This window comes from Carcharodon carcharias, chromosome 6 (assembly GCF_017639515.1).
Source record: "Carcharodon carcharias isolate sCarCar2 chromosome 6, sCarCar2.pri, whole genome shotgun sequence".
In the NCBI taxonomy this organism is placed as follows: domain Eukaryota; kingdom Metazoa; phylum Chordata; class Chondrichthyes; order Lamniformes; family Lamnidae; genus Carcharodon; species Carcharodon carcharias.
The window spans coordinates 6,827,752-6,847,256 of record NC_054472.1 but is presented as its reverse complement, the minus strand read 5'-3'; the positions used below and the strand labels follow the sequence as shown (position 1 = coordinate 6,847,256).

Here is a 19,505-nt window from a genome sequence, read left to right as displayed (position 1 = left end):
AATGACCCAGTCTCCACAGCTCTCTCTGGAAGAGAATTCCACAGACGAATGAACCTCAAAGAGAAGAAACTCCTCCTCGTCTCTCTGTCCGAAATGGGGGACCCCTTATTCTGAAACTGTGCCCCCCCTAGTTCTAGATTTCCCCACAAAGGGAAACATCTTCTCAGCATTTCTACCCTGTCAAGTCCCCTCAGGGTCTTGTGTGTTTCAGTAAGGTCATCGCTCATTCTTCTAAACTCCAATGGTGCTTCTTGTGCCAGTCTCACAGAGCCAGTGGTATTTTGGAGTTCAGAACCTTGTTGGGGGCACCGATTGGGTTGGCTTAACTGCTGCAGCTGAGAAGTTAAGTCAGGTCCAAACGATTCTCGATTGCTGTGCCTCAACAGTAACAGTGATCCCTCTCCCAAGTCAGCCACCATTTAGATACAGCATTGTAGGTGTCCGCTTACAGCCATTGCAGGCTGAGCACGCCCACCTCATGCCACGTATACTTAACATTGGCCACATAATCGTTGGAAGTGTCAGGATTTCTGGTGCCAAGCAGCCCGCTAGCCTTGTCCAAAAGTGACGTAACAATAGAGGGGATTTAGACAGAAGAAGCAACCCCTTCACCCCACCATCCCTCAACATTTACCAATGAGACCAAAAAGGGGCAGAACGGCATTGAAAATTGGTTCTGCCCCAAATCTCTCCCCCAGTCTTGACTATGTTCATTCTGATGGGACAGCCCAGAACTTTTATACTATACTGTTTGTATTGCTGAAAAGCAGAGACACGTTGCTAAACTTTTCATCTTGCACCCATCAGGACAGCTGCAAGAATGCCAAATTTCAAACAGAGAAAAGAAATGGAGAACTATAGGCTCCCAATAGGAGCTTCTATAAGCTTCTGGGTAACTCAAAATAGGCACAAGGCTTGAACATTTTTCCTTTGTTTGCAGAAAACAGGTCCCTGTGTATGAATGTATGCTGCTTCCAGCAAGCATAAAAGAGCCAAGTTAGAATCTCAATTGATTATCTTAAATTGGTTGTTAATGTAACTATTAGCGCACTCAGGATTATTCAGTAAGTGCATCCCAATTGTGTAATTGTTCCCAGTTGCTTTCTCCATGGCAACACCATGGTCAGAGTCAACCTGCAAATCAATCAAAACCCTTTTCTCCTGTAGTATAAATTGCAGTGATCATTTGAAATGTGATATTCCTGTCCTGATCAGTGCAAGATGAAAATTTCAACATGTCTCTCTTTTCAGCAATACTCAAGTTATGCACTACTAAGCAACTGCAGTTATACATCTTGGCCTGAGTCCAGTACTGACCTCTCTGCTTTCTTTTACTGAACACATTCCTTCTAGCTTCCTGATCAAAAGGGCTGACATCAAGGCAATAGGAGGTTGGTGGAACCTAAGCAGAGCCTATGTAATGTTATGGGTATTGTGGATCACCAATGTACACTCGTCCATCCTGTGAAAGACATCTTGTTGCCAAGGATGTCAGCTCATTCTGGTTAAGGTAGGGTGAAGGGAGCACCAGCCGGGCACAGCTCAGTTGGTAGCACTCACACCTGAATCATTGTGAGTTCAAGTCCCAATTTCAATACTTGAATACAAAAACCAGGCTGACACTCCCAACGCAATGTAATGCAATTGCTGCACTATTTGAGGTGTTATCTTTTGGATGAGACATTAAACCAAGATATTAACTTGCTCTCAGATGAATGTATCATGCAGTATTCAAAGAAGAGCAGCAGAATTTTCCCCAGTTGATTTACGAATATTTATACCTCAACCAAGATCATGAAAATAGATTATCAGATCATTTTACATTGCTGTTTATGGGAGCTTGCTGTGTGCAAATTGGCTGCTGTGTTTCCTACATTTTAACAGTCACAAGTCTTTTTATTGGCTCTGAAATGATTTGGGACATCCTGAGGTTGTGAAAGACTCTGGATAAATGCAAGTTCTTTATGTTTCATTTAACAGTTGAGCCAGAATCTTAGAGAGCTTACTTCCTCTTTCTCCCCATGCTAGGCTCCCCTCCAACTTTGAAAAGTGCCATAACTTTACATGTAAAGTGAATTGTTTAATTTTTTTTTGTAAACCAGTTGTCTGCAGATGAAGGCATCGCAGGTCTGGTGAGCCGGCCAGTTCTGGTACTTTTCCCCAGTGCCATCAGCTACCTTCTGGTGCTTATCCCAGCAGCCCAATAATCCATTGTTCTGTTAATTGACAATCTATTAGCTGCAACCTGCCCGCAGTGTGGACTCTGCAGAAGATTTTGTTGGGGTCAAGTTATATGTGACTTTTTCAGTCTTTGGTGGCCATTTATCGTACAAATTCTAACCTATTCCTCCCAAGTTGTTGATACACATTTATGAAATATCTATAATATAAAATCCCCGCAGGTTGTTTCTTTAATTTATCAATTGTTGAGCATTTAACAAATCAGCATTTATAATTGCATGCTACATAAATATAAGGTTAACTACCCACTAGATAATGATATGGTTCTGTCATTCATCCTTAAGTATTGGACTAATTAGCCATACAGCCATTTAATAGCTAACTTTGTTGGGTAAAGACTTTATATGGAAAAATTTCCCACATCTTTGGGGAGCCTAGTCCATCGCGAGAGCAAATTGGAGGTTCGATCATGCATATCACATGATTTTTTTTTTTCAGTACAAGGTGCTGACACATAAGCAGGAACTTGGAAAACTGCCTGTAACATTGAGAGGGTATAGAAACTGCAATTATCCATCCACTGACATCTGTGGCTCAGTGGGTGGCACTCTCACCAGCGTCAGTTTAAGTCGCATTCCTGAGACTTGAGACAAAATCTAGATTGGCACTCCATTGCAACACAGAGTGAGTGCTGCACTGTCAGAGAAACACAGAACTGTTATGACACAGGAGGCCATTCGGCCTGTTGTATCTGTGCCTGTTCTCCTCATGTCACCATTGCTTCTTTTGCCACTTTAAATCTATGTCCTCTCATTCTCGATCCTTCCACTAGTGGGAACAGTTTTTCCCTTTCTACTCTGTCCAGACCCCTCATGATTTTGAACGCCTCTATTGAATCTCCTCTCAAGCTTCTCTACTCCATGGAAAACAGTCCCAACTTCTACAATCTACATAACTGAAGTTCCTCGGCCCTGGGACCATTCTCATGAATATTTTCTGCACTCTGTTTAATACTTTCACATCTTTCCTAAAGTGTGGTGCCCAAAACTGAATGCAATGTTCCAGCTGAGGTGTTGTGTTTAGGATGAGGTCTTAAATCAAGGCCCCACTTGTTCTCCCAAGTTTACGTAAAAGATCCCACAGCCCTATTTCGAAGAGGAGCATGGGCATTCTCCGCAGCGTCCTTGCCAATATTTATCCCTCAGCTAACATCAGATTATCTGGCTGTTATCACATTGCTTTGTGTGGGAACCTGCTGTGCACAAACTATGAATACTGGAAAACTCAAATAAAAGCAGAAAATGCTGGAAATACCCAGCAGGTCAGACGGCATTAACTGAGGGAGAAAAGCAAGCTGATGTTGCAGAACTCTGTCCAGACCCTGTCAAAAAGTCATCAACTTGAAATGTTTAACTCTGTTTCCCTCTCCACAGATGCTGCCTGACAAGGCTTCCAGGCATTGTTTCCTACGTAACAACAGTGACCACATGTCAAAAATATGCCATTAGCTGTAAATCACTTTGGGACATCCTGAGGTCTTGAAAGGCACTATAGAAATGCAAATCTTCTTTTCGTTGTAACCAGCACATAGGCAAAGTTCTTTATTCAGGCATAGTTGGAAAAGTCTATTGTTATTGAAATGATAGTCAAATTCCATATTGCTCCTCCATAATAATGGCTTAAAAGGATGGAATGAAAACCCATAAATGCTAAAATGTCTTTGTTAAAACACCTTTAACTTAATCACAAAGTGAGCTTAAAACCAACTAGATGCAGAATTAAGTCCCCCAGCCCTACTCAACACACATGCTGCAAAGTTTTGTGGGTTATCTCTGAAGCTTGAGGGATGAGCTGAACTGCACTGAAACAAGCCCATATGGCATGGATTTTTGTAGCAGCTAATACACATAAGCAGCATTTGCTGTTGAATATATAATTTTAAAATCAACAAACTCAGGCAATTATTCAACTTTAAATCAGTTAGGTCTGTTCAAAATCTAGGGAGCTGATTGAGTAGAGTCAAGTCAGTTGGAATCTTCAGAGGAAACTAAGTATGGTTAGCTGGCTAGCTCTTGTGGTTGGCAAAAGATTACATGTGAAGAATAACAAGCACAAAACAGGTTACCACCAAAATAGTAATTTAATATTTGGGTTTATTGTTTTTACTGGAGTTGGTTAGTATAACTTTTATAACCATGTATTCTATAGTAATGACATATATTTGTTCATTTTTTTGCTCCATATATTCACTTTTTTAGCAAAAGGCAGAGGGGTCTGATGTTGTGGTGCTGTACCACTTTTGGAAGATGTGAAAGAGCAATTTACAGAAAAGGTTTTCTGTTTGTTATCCTGGGCAGGTTACCAAAACCTTAGACCAGGAGCTGAGAATTCAGCTATGAGAGTTGATGCAGTAGCCAGAGAAGAGTAAAAGGGACAGAAAGACTTTCAAAAACTAACACTCATGGAAAGCAGAAAGCAGAAGCAGAAAAATGCTCTGTCACGCTCGACATTGTCCTTTTGAAAAGGTCCATTCAGCACCATTTGATGATTGAGCTTCTCTAAGTTGCTGAAATTTTATATATTCTTGTGCAATCAGCAGGATTGAGCTGGTTGCAAAATTGCATGCCTGGAGATGGTAGTTTGGAACTGAACTAATTCTCTATTGCAGCCTTAGTATTGCTGGGTCAAGGTATGTCTGCAGTACTCCAGGGTACAACTGATGTTGACCAATCACCCTGGCTCATTAATAGGATTTGAAGAGGTTAGGGTTAAACAAAAATAAAAGATGTTGGAAATACTCAGCTGGTCAGGCAGCATTTTTAGACAGAAACAGGGTTAACGTTTCATTAGAGTTAGGGTTAGTCTTCTTACTTATCACCAGATAAGACTACAAACCAAAGCCCCATCAGATAGTTTGACCCTGGCTGGACAGGTAGCAGGAAGCTTACCTGCGCTGTGTTACACTGTTGTTAGACATGCGATCGCAATATTTATCCTCACGTAGTGTGTGTATGTGAATGTTAACTTTTTTTGTGCACTTGGTGAAAAGGTAAGACATTAAGACAGAGTTTTGGACTGCTTTGGACCATTTTAATGAACTTCAGCACCACGGAAAGACCAGTAACATGAGGGGGGGGAAGCTAAATAGCATGGTCAGCTTGACCAATCACAACAACCACTCCAGCAGGAGAAAGTAAATGGAATCAATAAATAGCGGCACCAACAGGACATGTCATGGCAATGGGCAATCAACGTCCAGTCATGTTCTGGATGGAAAGGTGGAGGGGTGGGGTCAGATTTGGAAAGTCTCATTGTGCGAGTCAACATGGCTGCTGGATAAGAACCAGAAACAACACTAAGATATGTGGCACCTGATAAACGCGTGCCTGAATTACAAAATTAAACTCTGCGGTCTTCCTCTTTCATTAATACTGAATGGTAGTGAATATTTGTTAAATAAACATACACGTGCGAAGTATGTTTACCTATATCGTATGCAAGGATTTTCTACTAAACTTAGTGCAGGTAGCTAAAAGTATTACCATTGTGCCCGCCTCTGGCTAATCAACAATTTCTATTGGACAACATGTGGTAAAGTACTGCCAACTCAGAATGTACTCTGCCCTATGCCCTCCCTCCATGATCTGATATAGAAAATTAACTGGGTTATTCTCTACATTGACAACCTATCCACTTCCACCCACCTGGTTGAGGATCTGCCCATCAGTTCAATACTACTTTGGTTTATTCCCAAAGGTGTTAATGGGGTGACGATTCAGCATTACCCAGTTTCTTTCAATCTAATCTCCAGGACTGTCTGAGAAGAGTTGGACTCTCAGAAGGAAATCTAGTACGAACTGCATCCCCTCATCCCACCACCCACCATAGCAATTTATTTTCAATCATCCCCCACAAACTGTGGCAAATAGGAGTTAAAATTAATTTATTCCTCAAAACCATTTTTTTGTAAAAATGTGTCAACTTGAGGTTATCCAGCACCTCTCACCCAGAGCTATTTTGAACTTCTCATCCGGATATGTATTGAAGAGGTTACAGAATCACCAAGATGTGCAAGATGACTGTTTGTCTCACAGAGCTCATTTAGATGCTTCAGGCGTTTCTATCTGCAGCTAACTTGGTGCACGGTGCCAGGGATGAATTGCCACAATAGTCGTGTTCTCCAAGGAGGGATCAGAGTCCTGTCTTTATAAGCTTATCCTTTATGCAGGTTTGCATCAGCCACTCAGGTGTTGGAATCAATTCAGCGAGAAGATAGAACATTGCCAGACATTCTGTGCTGAGAAAATTGCACCAAGAGCTTTATTCTAACACCCTATGATTGATGAATGCACAAGTTTATTTATATTACATTACATAGAACTTGCAGCACAGAAACAGGCCACTGGGCCCAACATAAACCTATCCCAGTGTTTATGCTTCACACAAGCCACCTTCATTATCAAAACCTTCCATTCCTTTCTCCCTCAGGCTTTTATCCAGCTTCCCCGTAAGCGTAAAAGCAAAATACTGCGGATGCTGGAAATCTGATACAAAAACTGAAAATGCTGGAAAACCTCAGCAGGTCTAACAGCATCTGTAGAGAAAAAAAAGAGTTAACGTTTCAAGTCCGTATGACTTTCCTTCAGAACTGTTTTTGTCCCTTTAAGTGTGTCTGCGCTATTCACCTCAACCACTCCCTGTGGTAGTGAGTTCCACATCCTCATCAGTCTCTGGGTAAAGAAGGCTCTCCTGAATTCCAATGACCATCTTACACTTATGGCCGAATTTTGGACAAGGTAGCTTGTGGGGGGAGTGCAAGAAAAGAGAAGGAGAACACGGACAACGGCAAACAAGCAAAGGAAAAGCAGTGTGGATAATGCTGACCAGAAAAATACATTAACATTCTCACCACTTGATAGAACAGAATTGGAACACAAGATGGTAGTTTTTTCATCTTTGCACCCTGGTGTGCAGCTTTGCATTTTTTTTTTAATTCCTTCACAGGATGTGGGCTTCACTGGCGGGATCATCATTTATTGCCCATCTCTAGTTGCCCTTAAGAAGATGGTGGCGAGCTGCCTTCTTGAGCCGCTGCAGTCCATGTGGTGTAGGTACACCCACAGTGCTGATGGGGATAGAGTTTCAGGATTTTGATCCAGCGACAGTGAAGGAACGGCGATATATTTCCAAGTCAGGATGGTGAGTGACTTGGAGGGGAACTTCCAGGTGGTGGTGTTCCCATGTGTCTGCTGCCCTTGACCTTCTAGATGGTAGTGGTCGTAGGTTTGGAAGCATATATCACTCACTGGCTTTGGGAGCAGAGGCAAAACAGGTTACCTGGACCATCAGAATTAACTTTTAAAATCCATTCTCATACTTTTTAAAAATTGCACATGTTCTATGTTGCCAACAAAAATTATACAGCTGCATAAAATGGTTAATTTGGAGGCTTTGAGTTAGATGTTAGTCCTGCCAATGGTCAATGTAGCAGTGGTTAAATTGGCTACTTTCCTGGTCCTCCACTGGTGAAGCTCTTTACCAGGAACAGCATGAGCCCTTAATAATATTGCTAGTATGATAAAGAGATATTGGGGTAAATCCTATGAGTTGACATTTCCATTGCAAAGCTTCATTTGATGGAAGGGCAATCTGGAAATATGGTGCAGATACGTGCACACTGGGAAAGGTGTGAATCTTGTGTGCTGTCATTAAAATCAATAAGAACAGAGAAAGGATAACGGGAGATCAAAGCACAAGAAGCAGATCAGGAGTGAGTCAAACAGCCCCTCAAGCCTGGTCCCACCACAGAGTAAGATCATGGCTGATCATCTTCCTCAATCGCTTTCTCGCTCTATCGCCATATCCCTTGATGTCCTAAGTGTTCAATAATCTGTTGACCTCAGAGTTGAATATACTCAACAACAGTGCACCCACATCCCTCTGGGGTTGCAAAGATTCCGAGTGAAGAAATTTCTCCTCATCTCAGTCCTAAATGGTCAACTTCTTATCCTGAGATCTAGTTCTAGATTCTCCGTCTGCAGGAAACAGCCTGATCAACACTCGTAGTGACCGCATACAGATAAACAAAACTGGTTTCAATTGATTTTCAACTTTGTCAGGAGCTTCTGATGTGCACAATACGGCAATAGCAAAACAACTCGCATTTATATGGCAGCTTTAATGCAGTAAAACATCCCCAGACCCTTCACAGAAGTGATAATCAAACTAAATCTGACACTGAACCATATTAGAACAGATAACTAAAAACTTACATACATACAAACTAGGAGCAGCAGTAGGCCACTTAGCCCTTCAAGCCTGCTCCACCATTTAATAAGATCATGGCTGATCTGATTGTAACTTCCCACCTATCCCCAATAGCCTTTCACCCACTTGCTAATCAAGAATCTATCCAGCTCTGCCTCAAAAATATTCAAAGACCCTGCTTCCACTGCCTTCTGAGGAAGAGAGTTCCAAAGACTCAACCCTCAGAAATAAATTTCTCCTCATCTCTGTCTTAAATGAGCAACCCCTTGTTTTTAAACTGTGAACCCTAGTTTTAGATTCTCCCATAACAGGAAGCATCCTCTCCACATCCACTCTGTCAAGGCTACTCAGGATCTTAAAGGTTTCGATCAAGTCACCTCTTAATGGGTATGATCTTATAGCCATTACAGAGACATGGTTACAAGGAGATCAAAGCTGGGAACTAAATATTGAGAGGCATGTGGTTTTTCGAAAGGACAGGCAGGAAGGAAAGGGTGGAGGGGTAGCTTTGTTAGTACAAGATAGAATAAGTACGATAGCAAGAAATGATCTTGGATCAGAAGATGTAGAATCCATTTGGGAGGAAGTAAAAAAAAATAACAAGGGGAAGATTATACTGGTGGGACTAGTCCACAGGCCCCCTAACAGTAGCTGTATGTAGGACAGAATAAATCAGGAGATATTGAGAGCATGTAAAAAAGGCAGTACATTAATCATGGGTGACTTTAATCACGTAGAATGGGAAAATCAAATTGGCAGAGGTAGCCACGAGCAAGAATTCATAGAGTGTATTCAGGACAGTTTCCTAGATCATGTTGTGGATCCAACCAAGAATCAGGCTATTTTGGATCTGTTAATGTGTAATGAAGCAAGTTTAATAACTGATCGCAAGAGTAAAAGATCCCCTAGGATACAGTGACCACAACATGGTAGAATTTAGCATTCAGTTTGAGAGCGAGAAACTTGGGTCAGAAACAACTGTGCTAAACTTAAATAAGGGTAATTACAAAGGAATGAGGGCAGAGTTGGCTGGAGTGGACTGGGATAGGATTTTAGCAGAAAAGACAGTCTATGAACAATGGCAGATATTTAAGAAAATAGTTCATGGTTCACATCAAAGATATATCCCAGTGAGGAAGGAGGATTCTAGGAAGGGAATAGACCAACTAAGGAAGTTAAGAATAGTATCAAATTGAGAGAAAAATCAATGTGGCAAAAATTAATGGTAAGCCAGAAGATTGGGAAAGTTTTAAAAACCAACAAAAGATGACCAAAAATAAGAGAGAGAGAAAATAAACTTTCAGGATAAACTAGCAAGTAATATAAAAACAGATAGTAAGAGCTTCTTTAAATACATAAAAAGGAAGAGAGAGGTCAAAGTGAACATAGGCCCCTTAGGGAATGAGGCTGGAGAAATAATAATGGGGAACCAGGAAATGGCAGGGGAGTTGAATAAATACTTTGCAGCAGTCTTCATGGGAGAAGACACTAATAGCATTCCAAAAGTACTAAATAATCAAGGGGCAAAAAGGGGAGGAAATAAATATAATAATTATCACTATAGAAAAAGCACTAGGGAAACTAATGGGGCTAAAGGCCGATAAGTCCCCTGGACCTGATGGGTTGCATCCTAGGATATTAAAGGAAGTAGCTACACAGATAGTGGATGCACGGGCAGTAATCTTCTAAGAATCCTTAGATTCTGGAAAAGTCCCAGAGGATTGGAAAACTACCAATGTAACACCCTTTTCAAAATGGGAGGGAGACAAAAATGGGTAACCTTCGGCCAGTTAGTTTAACATCTGTCATCAGGAAAATGTTAAAGTCTATTATAAAGGATGTAATAGCAGAACATTTAGAAATACATAATCTAATCAAGCAGAGTCAGCATGGCTTCATGAAGGGGAAATCATGCCTGACAAATTTATTAGAATTTTTTGAGGAGGTAACAAACAGAATAGATAAAAGGGGAACCAGTAGATGTAATATATTTGGACTTCGAAAAAAAGGCATTTGATAAGTAGCCTTATGTCCGGTATCTTAATAATATAAGAGTCCATGTTGTTGGGGGTAGTATGTTAGCATGGATAGAGGACTGGCTAACTAACAGAAGACAGAGTTGGGATAAGGGGGGCATTTTCAGGATTGCAACCTGTAACTAGTGGGGTGCCACAGGGATCAGCGCTGGGGCCACAATTATTTACCAAAATATTAATGACTTAGATGAGGGAAATGAATGTACTATCACCAAGTTTGGGATAACACAAAAATAGGTGGGAAGGCAAGTGGTGAGGATGACACAAAGAGTCTACAGAGGGATATAGGCAGGTTAAGTGAGTGGGCAAAAACTTGGCAGATGGAATATAATGTGGGAAAATGTGAGGTTATGCACGTTGGCAGGAAGAATAGAGGAGCTGAATATTGAAGACAGAAATGAGGAGGAATTTCTTCTCGCAGAGGGTAGTGAATCTGTGGAATTCTTTACCACACAGGGCTGTAGAGGCTGGGTCGTTGAGTATATTCAAGGCTGAGATAGATAGATTTTTAATCAGTAAGGGAATCAAGGGTTATGGGCAAAAGGCAAGACAGTGAAATTGAGGATTATCAGATCAGCCATGATCTCATTGAATGATGGGCCAAATTGCCTACTTCTGCTCCTATGTCTTATGGTGTAAACTCCAGTGGATGCAAAGCCTAACCTGCCCAACTTTTCCTCATAAGAAAACCGGCCTATTCCTGGTAGTAGTCTAGTAAATGTTCTCTGAACTACTTCTAATGCATTTACATCCTTCTTTAAATAAGGAGACCAATAGTGTACACAGTACTGAAATGCTCCTTAGGTTTTGGAAGGAGCATATTAGAAGGGGAGAGAGAGATTCAGAGAAGTGTATGGAAGGAATTCTAGAGCTTAGGGCCCAGGCAGCACATCAAAGACTGAGCATTCATGGTCACTGAGGTACTGGAAAGGGCAATGTTGGGGATGGTGGTTTTTTGTTGTCACCTTTAGGACACTGATTTTAAATGTTCCAGTTGCTATCTCTAACAGGAGGTCAAGCAAGGACTCTTGTCTCATTAAGTACAGGGTATCAATATTCTCACAAGACGTCAGATTTTCTGGTAACTGAACTACCATTGATGCACAGTAGAGGCAGCGGCCACCTGATTGCTCCTCAGCAAAACCACTGGATTTGCACCTTGTGAGCTATTCTCTGCAAGTTCCTGTCCTTGCAGGGGGTTCACGCAATTGGAAGTGGAATTTCTTGCCTTGCCATTTAAAGGGCAGCAGGGACTTAAAAGTGATTTTTGCTTTCAATGGCAGCAAATCATTCATTGAGCATGAAACGGAGTAATAGGCAAGGTCATGGCATGGCCCTCCAGAACCAACAACTGGCCCTGTTGAGTTGGCTGTACAGCTGCTGCTTCAGGAAGTGAGCAACAGGAAAGTGACCCCATTTAGCATTCCAGTGAATCTTTTCCTCAGATAAGCCCTGCTGTGGGCCTGGACGAACTCTCTGCTGCAGAAAACATCCTAGGCACTACCTGGAAAGCCTGGAAGAAAGTTAAGATTGCGTCTAAAATGTTGGAAAAACTGCTGGTGTGAGAGATATTAAACATTTGCGTCTATCATGAAAAGAAAGAACTTGCATTTCTATAACACCTTCCATGAGCTCAGGGTATCCCAAAGCACTTTACAACCTATAAGATACATTTGAAGTGCAGTCATTGTTGAAATATCGGAAGCGCAGCAACCACTTTGTGCACAGCAAGCTCCCACAAACAACTGTGATCAGATAATGTTGTAGGGATGTTGGCTGAGGGATAATTATTGGCCAGCACACCAGGGAGCGCTTCCCTGCTCTTCTTTGAAATAGTGCCATGGGATTTTTTTTTTTTTACATCCACTTGAAAGGGGAGATTGGGGCCTCAGTTGAACAGCCTCATCCAAAAGATGGCAGCCCTGACAATGCATTTCTCCCTCAGCACAAATTGGGAGTCTCAGCTTTGTAATCATGCCTCTGGGATAGAAGAGCATGGTATAGAATTCTTATCACTTCTGTAAGAGACATTCAAATTAAAGGGTGTCCTTGTAAAAAAAAAAATGTGCACATTCTGGTATTTCCAGGTGTACCTAATTAGTATCTTTGCACCAGCTCACGTCAGTATTGAAGATGCAAAGTAGATAAATATGTCATGGCCCCTTGAATTGACAGCTCCCTAATTAGGGAGGTTGCTGTCTCTTGCCAGAGATTTGGATACCAGGAGGAAAAAAAAGGAATTAATAAATAATTGGAATTTTTATTTTTCAAATCTAATTAAAATCTGGTAAACCTAGTTATGACATCCCGTGTAGCTGATTGACAAGTTTGAAAATGATCCTCGTCAGTGAATTGGTCATTTTGTTCAAGATATGTTAAATAAGAAACTATCACATGGACTATTCAAGATCAAATATTTTTATGTCATTAATAAAATAAAAACTGGAATCAGTAAAAATGACCTTGAAGTTGTCGGATCATAAAAAACCCAACTTGTTCAGTTATGCAAATTCATACCACTACAGGATACAGTAGCATAGTGGCTATGTTACTTGGTTAATAATCCAGAGACCTGGACAAATGATATGGTGACATGAGTTCAAATCCCACCACTGCAGCTGGAGAATTTAAATTCCGTTAATAAATAAATCTGGAATAAAAAACTACTCTCAGTATTGTAAAAAAAAAACCAGTCTGGTTTCCTGATGTCCCTTAGGGAAGGAAATCTGCTGTTCTTATTCAGTCTGCTCTGGAGTGGCCTAGCAAATTCAAAAGTACCTATATGGTTATAAAAAGGGGGAGGCAATGGCACAGTGGTAATGTCACTAAGCTAGTGATCCAAAGACCCAGGCTAATCACCCAAAGGTGCCTTGATGCTGTGCTGCATCACTGGTCAGGGGACACCACTTTTTCAGAGCTATCTTGAATAAAGCTTTATAACCAGCTTGCATTCTTGCTACTGCACTTTTTCTATTTTCAGCTTGCTTGCAGGACAGAGGTGTTTTTAAGCAACCTGTTGGTGCTAACCAGAGTTACAGGTGAATCAGCTGACAGGAAAAAGTTTTGCTGAGGATAGGCACACCCTTATTATTGCAGATTACATCTGACTTCTGTATAATTCCAAACACGTGATTTACTTAAAAAAGTGCAAAAATTAAAAAATATAAATATCTTCAATATTTCAGTGTTGAATATGCTTACCATGGAGGGTTGCACCTAAGCTGTTAACTGTTTTGATGCTGATTCCAAAAACGGCCCCGCCCCCTGGAAGCACTGACGCGCGATTCCAAGACGGGCCCTGCCCCTTGTCCGGTGACCCCGCCCACTCGCCGCTCCGACGCTTTTCCGCGCTGGCCCCGCCCACCCGCCGCGAGCAGTCTGTGACGTCTGTCGGGATGCGCAGTTGATGAGTACGCAGGTTCCTCGAGCCTTCGCTTCTGTTCGCGGCTGTCGGTTGTGCGGCGGCCGAAATTCCGCCGAAGGAAGAAATTTGCTTCAGAGGCCGAGTACGTGCAGGCGCATTCCTCCTCAGATCTGTCCCTCTGTCGGGTATTTAAACCGTGGTTTAAGCGATAAACAGAGTGAGTCGCTTTGCATCAATCAGATTAGGTGAGCTGAAGCGCCGGTCCAGCTTCGGGGTTGAGAGGCGGCTGCTTCTTGTTGCCTCATGAACTGGCTGTGCGGCCTCCACCGCCGTCAGTCGGATACTGCGCGAGAGCGAGGCACTCGCCATCCGGGGCCTTCAGAAATCCCCTGCGCCAAGGCGCAGTAGCCATGGTAACCAGCGCAGTAACGGGGGCGCAATAAAGGGGCGGAGCCACCGCGCCTGTCCGGACCCCCGCCCCTCCTCCCCACCCCCCCTCCGGATCCCTGACCCCGCCCTTCCTCCCCCCCCCCCTCTGGGTCCCTGACCCCACCCCCCTCCGGGTCCCTGACCCCACCCCCCTCCGGGGCCCTGACCCCACCCCCCTCCGGGGCCCTGACCCCACCCCCCTCCGGGGCCCTGACCCCACCCCCCTCCGGGGCCCTGACCCCACCCCCCTCCGGGGCCCTGACCATGCCCTTCCTCCTCCCCGCCTCCGGGGCCCTGACCCCGCCCTTTCTCCTCCCCCCCTCCGGGACCCTGACCCCGCCCCTCCTCCCCCCTCTCCGGGGCCCTGACGCCATCCTTGCCCCTCCCCCCCTCTGGGGCCCTGATACCGCCCCTGTCCCTCATTCCCTCTCTTCTGGAGTTCTGTTCCTGCGCGTCCCCATCCCTCCCTGGCTCCTCCACCTCCTCCCGCCCCCCTCATCCGCCCCTTCCCGCTTCCCCCCGCCCCTTCTCTCCCCCCCCGCCCCCCCATCCGCCCCCCACCCTGTCTCTCTCTCCGTCTGTCTGTCTCTCTCCCCCCCCCCCACCCCCCCACCCTTTTGCTGGGCCTTGACTTTGCCCCTTTCTTTCCCAGTTTGCCTTTGGTGTGGCCAAGCATGAGTGCAGATACAGCTAGTGAGGTTATAAACTGGGTAACAACCCAGAACACTGGGTTTTTAACCAATATTCACTCAGAGGTTTGTGATACTTTGAAATTCTCTACCCCAATGGGATGTGGATGTTCCATTGTTGAATGTGTTCAAGGCTGGGTTGGACAGATTTTTGCTTTTTCAGGGAATTGAGGGATATGAGGAGCAGATGGGGAAGAAGGAGTCATGGTCGAAGATCAGCCGTTATCTTATTGGATGGTGCTGTAAGGTTTACTACTCCAATGTTTTAACATATTATTCTTATTCACTTGATTGATTCGTTCCTCCCACTACCCAGCACAGGCTTTTGAAAGCACAAAAATGTAAGTGGAAGTTGCAAGTTATTGTCACAAATTGGAAGGGATAGCCGTTCTTGATTTCCAAGTATTTGAGATTAATAAATCTAGCTTTTCTCTTTTGCCATATTTTTTTTAAACCACGCAGTCAGTGGCTTTTTTTTGAGGTCAGTGACAGCACTTATTATCAGTGCTGTGTTATCACAAATTGTTCGTAGCTTTCCTGTAGCATTATTTCTTGTAAGTCAGGTGAAGAGTCATCACTGAAACGTTAACTCTGTTCCTCTCTCCACAGATGCTGCCTCACCTGCTGAGTATTTCTAGCATTTCTGTTTTTAGTTCTGATCTCCAGCATCTGTAGTTTTTCATTTTTGCACAGTGGATCTGTGTTCTTTTAAGGCCACAAAGTTTCATATTACTTACAGCACAGAAACAGGCTATTTGGCCCAAAAGGTCATGTCGCTGTTCTACGTGAGCCTCCTCCCAGTTTCATCACCTCTCCTCAGTAACATATTCTTATCTAGGTGAATTTTGTGGCAATTCACCACTGTGCAGTTGCTCTTTTTTAAAAAAAAGTGCTAAATTTATATGGATTGTACCATCAATGCTCTTTGCTACGTCTTGTTCACCTTGCTAAGTGCTATTTAATGCCCATAACATTATGCATGCAATTTCAGTGTATCTAATTATGCTAAATTGCAGTGAGAAGGGTACTCATTTACTTTGTCATATGCTGAAGGTATTACCATGTATTGTGGGTCTTTTCCATTTGTTTATCAAAGTTGATTCTTGCTTTATACCTTTAATGATGAAGCTTACTTGCTACACTCTGATAAACAATCACCATGTCAAATATTAAGTGTGATGTTTGTGACCAGTGTCTGTGTTTCTTTTTAGAGCTGTTTTGGAGGAAATGTAAGGTTGTAGTGACCATATACATGCAGCATAGAACTACTATCCATTTTCATTGTTCCAAATTTCATTGGTCATGCTCAGTTTGAGAATGCATCATTCATTTCCTACATCAGACTCATCACATGCTTCACTATGCTGAAAGTAGCTGTGTTGTTGCTTGTCGTGACTGCAATCTGGCAACAAACTTTAAATGTAAGACTGTGTGGCATGGTCTTTGCTGCTGATAGACTTTGATGCCTTTTGCTTTGACCAGCCAGCAAGTATAGTAATTCAGCCCAGCTAAGGGAAAACTGCTTGTTGATCTGTACAAACAAACAGTGACATTAGAATTGTTTTATTTTAAAGCAATGATAGGTAAAATAGAAAATGCCATGCACAAGAATTCTTATGGCATCTGAGGTATGGACCGTTAATGTGTTGTCAGCTGAAATACTGGGGGGGGGGAAGTCTGAGTGCTCTTTGGTTCAATCGGGAAAATGAAATTATAATAGCTTGAGCAATCTTTGTATACGTACCTGAATTACTTAACTGCTACATCATGTTTGATGTGGGAGGAAATATAATTCTCCATTCTTCATGGAACTTTGAAACTTCAAATGACCTAAGTAGTTTTACAATGCACAGAAAGGTGTCTTTTTTTTTAAGGATGTTTAACATTTATAGCTGTGGATAGTTGTAACTTTCTGGCAGTTTAATTATATTTACATTCTGTATGGTGCTGTGCACTCTAGCCTACGTGGGCTTGTGCATATGTATGTAATTGAATGTTTCAAATGTAGTAGCAGGAGTTGAAATGGATTATATCAGAGGATACCTCACTCCGACACAAAAGCTAGAAATCTGAAAGAAAAACAGAAAATGCTGGAAATACTCAGCAGCTCTGGCAGCAACTATGGAGAAAGAGACAGAGTTAACGTGTTTCAGGTCTGTGACCTGATGAAAGGACATTGACCTGAAGTATTAACTGTGTTTCTGCCTCCACAGATGCTGCCTGACCTGCCAAGTGAATGCCTCAATCTGACTTGTTTAGTGAACAAAAAAGAAAATATTTTTTCTCCTTGAGTCTGTTTCTTGCCCATTTCCCTGACGCATCACCTTTTAAGTTGTAATATTATTATCACTGTTTTCATATTTTATCATTCAAATTAGCATTTTAAATCCCATTGCATTTTTCTCAACAGTATAATTATAGAACAATTGGAGCTATGATGCATGAGTGAAGTGTTGGTGGTTATATATCTGCCATTGAAGGTGTTAGTGGTGTGGGATGAATGAGTAATGTACAAATCTCAAGGATTTAGGTCATTGTTTTATGGGTTTAGCATATCTGTAAAGGAGTTTGTAAGGCATCGCCACTGCAACTATTGTTTTATACTGTATCCAGGAAAATAAATGTATTTTCCTTGGGTAGAAATGTGTTCCCACATGCATCACACTTCTGTGAATAAGGAAATATCAGCCCATAAATGTCTCGGTTTTAAAACTTCCGTCCTTGTTTTTAAATCCCTCAATGGCTTCATCCTTTCCTATCTCTATTCTCTTCCAGCACTGCAATCCTTAGGCCTCTTGCACTCCTCTTGAGCATCCCTGATTTAAATGCTCTACCATTGGTGGCCATGCCTTCAGCTGACTATGCCCTAAAATCTTGTATTCTGTCCTTAAACCTCTCTGCTTTTCTACCTCTGTCCTTTTTTTGAGATGCTCTTTGAAACCTACCTCTTCGAATAAGCTTTTGATAATCTTCCCAAGTATTTCTTATGTGGCTTAATGTCAATTGTTGTTTGATCTTCCTGCAATTTGGAATTTTTTATCATGTTAAAGGTGCTATATAAATGCAAATTGACTGGCACTGTGGAGGTTGGCCTCAGTGTTCACATAAGTTCCCCTTCTGATTAATGTATGGGTCTCTGGTTTTATCCGGATCCTCAACCAGAAAGTCAAAACTTGAGACCACCCACTTGTTCTTGTGAGGCTTTCAATTTAATCCCTCGGGAAATTGATGGATGGGTGGTCTACCTGAAGAAACTGGATGCTATGTGATCATAAAAACAAAAAAACTGCGGATGCTGGAAATCCAAAACAAAAACAGAATTACCTGGAAAAACTCAGCAGGTCTGGCAGCATCGGCGGAGAAGAAAAGAGTTGACGTTTCGAGTCCTCATGGCCCTTCGACAGAACTGTCAAGTTCTGTCGAAGGGTCATGAGGACTCGAAACGTCAACTCTTTTCTTCTCCGCCGATGCTGCCAGACCTGCTGAGTTTTTCCAGGTAATTCTGTTTTTGCTATGTGATCATATTGTGTGCTCTTATCCAGGTAAGACCAGCTTTAGGCAAAGCTCACCCTCCTTTCGTCATTATGAATGACGTGTGCTCTCCATGAGCTGATCTAAAACTCTGCTGCCTTGTTCACCCATCACCATGTGCTTATTGACCTTGACCTCTGATCCAGCAATACCTTGATTTTAAAAGTTTCATCCTTGTTTTCAGATTACTGTGTGGCCTTGCTCCTCCATATCTCTATAAACTCCGCCAGCCCACACTTTGAGCTATCTGCATTCTTCCAGTTCCAGTCTCTTGTGCATCTCTGATTTCTATTGGTGTAACATTGGTAACCATGCTTAAGTTGCATAGCATCTAAGCTCTGGAATTCCTTTCCGAAACCTTTTTGTCTCTCCCTTTTAAGACACTGCTTATACTTAACTCTGTGACCTAGTTTTTGGCTTCCTGTCTTATTGTCCTCTTCTGTTGCTCAGTGTTAAATTTGTTTGCTCCTATGTAGTGCCTTGGTACACCTTACTACAAAATAAATGCAAGTTATTGTAAATTGGGGGTTGGTCTTTCCATTTATTTAGATTGAGCTAATTTACATCTTTACCAAATATTGTTCCAGCATTACTTTAGTCAGACCAAGCATCTTAATTCCGAATCTTTGTTCATACCTCCCTTCAACTTTGAATAGTGATAAGCTTCTTCAAGAATTTGCTACTGTTTATATTTATACATTAGGCAAACCCAGTTATTTTATATATTGTATATATTTTTGAAACATCCTGCATCCCATCAGGATCAAGTTGAGAAGCATCAAAGCTTATTAGTACCTTAATTAACAAAGATCTTGGATGATAGTAAAGCTTGATTTTTGCATAATCGGTGATTTTTTTTGTATTGCATATTTTTTCAATTGTTGCTTGACAGTGACTTAGATAATGATGTATGATTTGAAATGTATCTGTGTCATAAGCGGGTTTTTCCTATTGAGCTTTGTAAAATTATTTCCACACAAACAATGTGCATTTTTAAAAAAAAATTAT

At 42.1% G+C, this 19,505-nt stretch overlaps 2 protein-coding genes across 7 annotated transcripts in view; one reads left to right on the top strand and one right to left on the bottom strand.

Annotated features, from left to right (window-relative positions):
* pomgnt2 (protein O-linked mannose N-acetylglucosaminyltransferase 2 (beta 1,4-)) overlaps positions 1-13,878 on the bottom strand; it is a 37,021-nt gene extending 23,143 nt beyond the window's left edge. The window contains exons 1-2 of one of the 3 annotated variants that reach the window (XR_005943306.1): positions 13,686-13,878; positions 7,348-7,518 (exon numbers count right to left, since the gene is read on the bottom strand). The gene's annotated coding sequence lies outside the window, so the exon portion shown is untranslated. Of the gene's footprint in view, positions 1-7,347; positions 7,519-13,685 lie in introns of those variants that run through there. The other 2 variants (XR_005943307.1, XM_041189674.1) reach the window with 2 other exon arrangements.
* The window catches only part of snrka (SNF related kinase a), a 35,062-nt gene continuing 29,421 nt past the window's right edge, over positions 13,865-19,505 (top strand). For 2 of the 4 annotated variants that reach the window (XM_041189666.1, XM_041189662.1), the window contains exon 1: positions 13,884-14,065. The gene's annotated coding sequence lies outside the window, so the exon portion shown is untranslated. Of the gene's footprint in view, positions 14,094-19,505 lie in introns of all 4 variants that reach the window. The other 2 variants (XM_041189663.1, XM_041189665.1) reach the window with 2 other exon arrangements.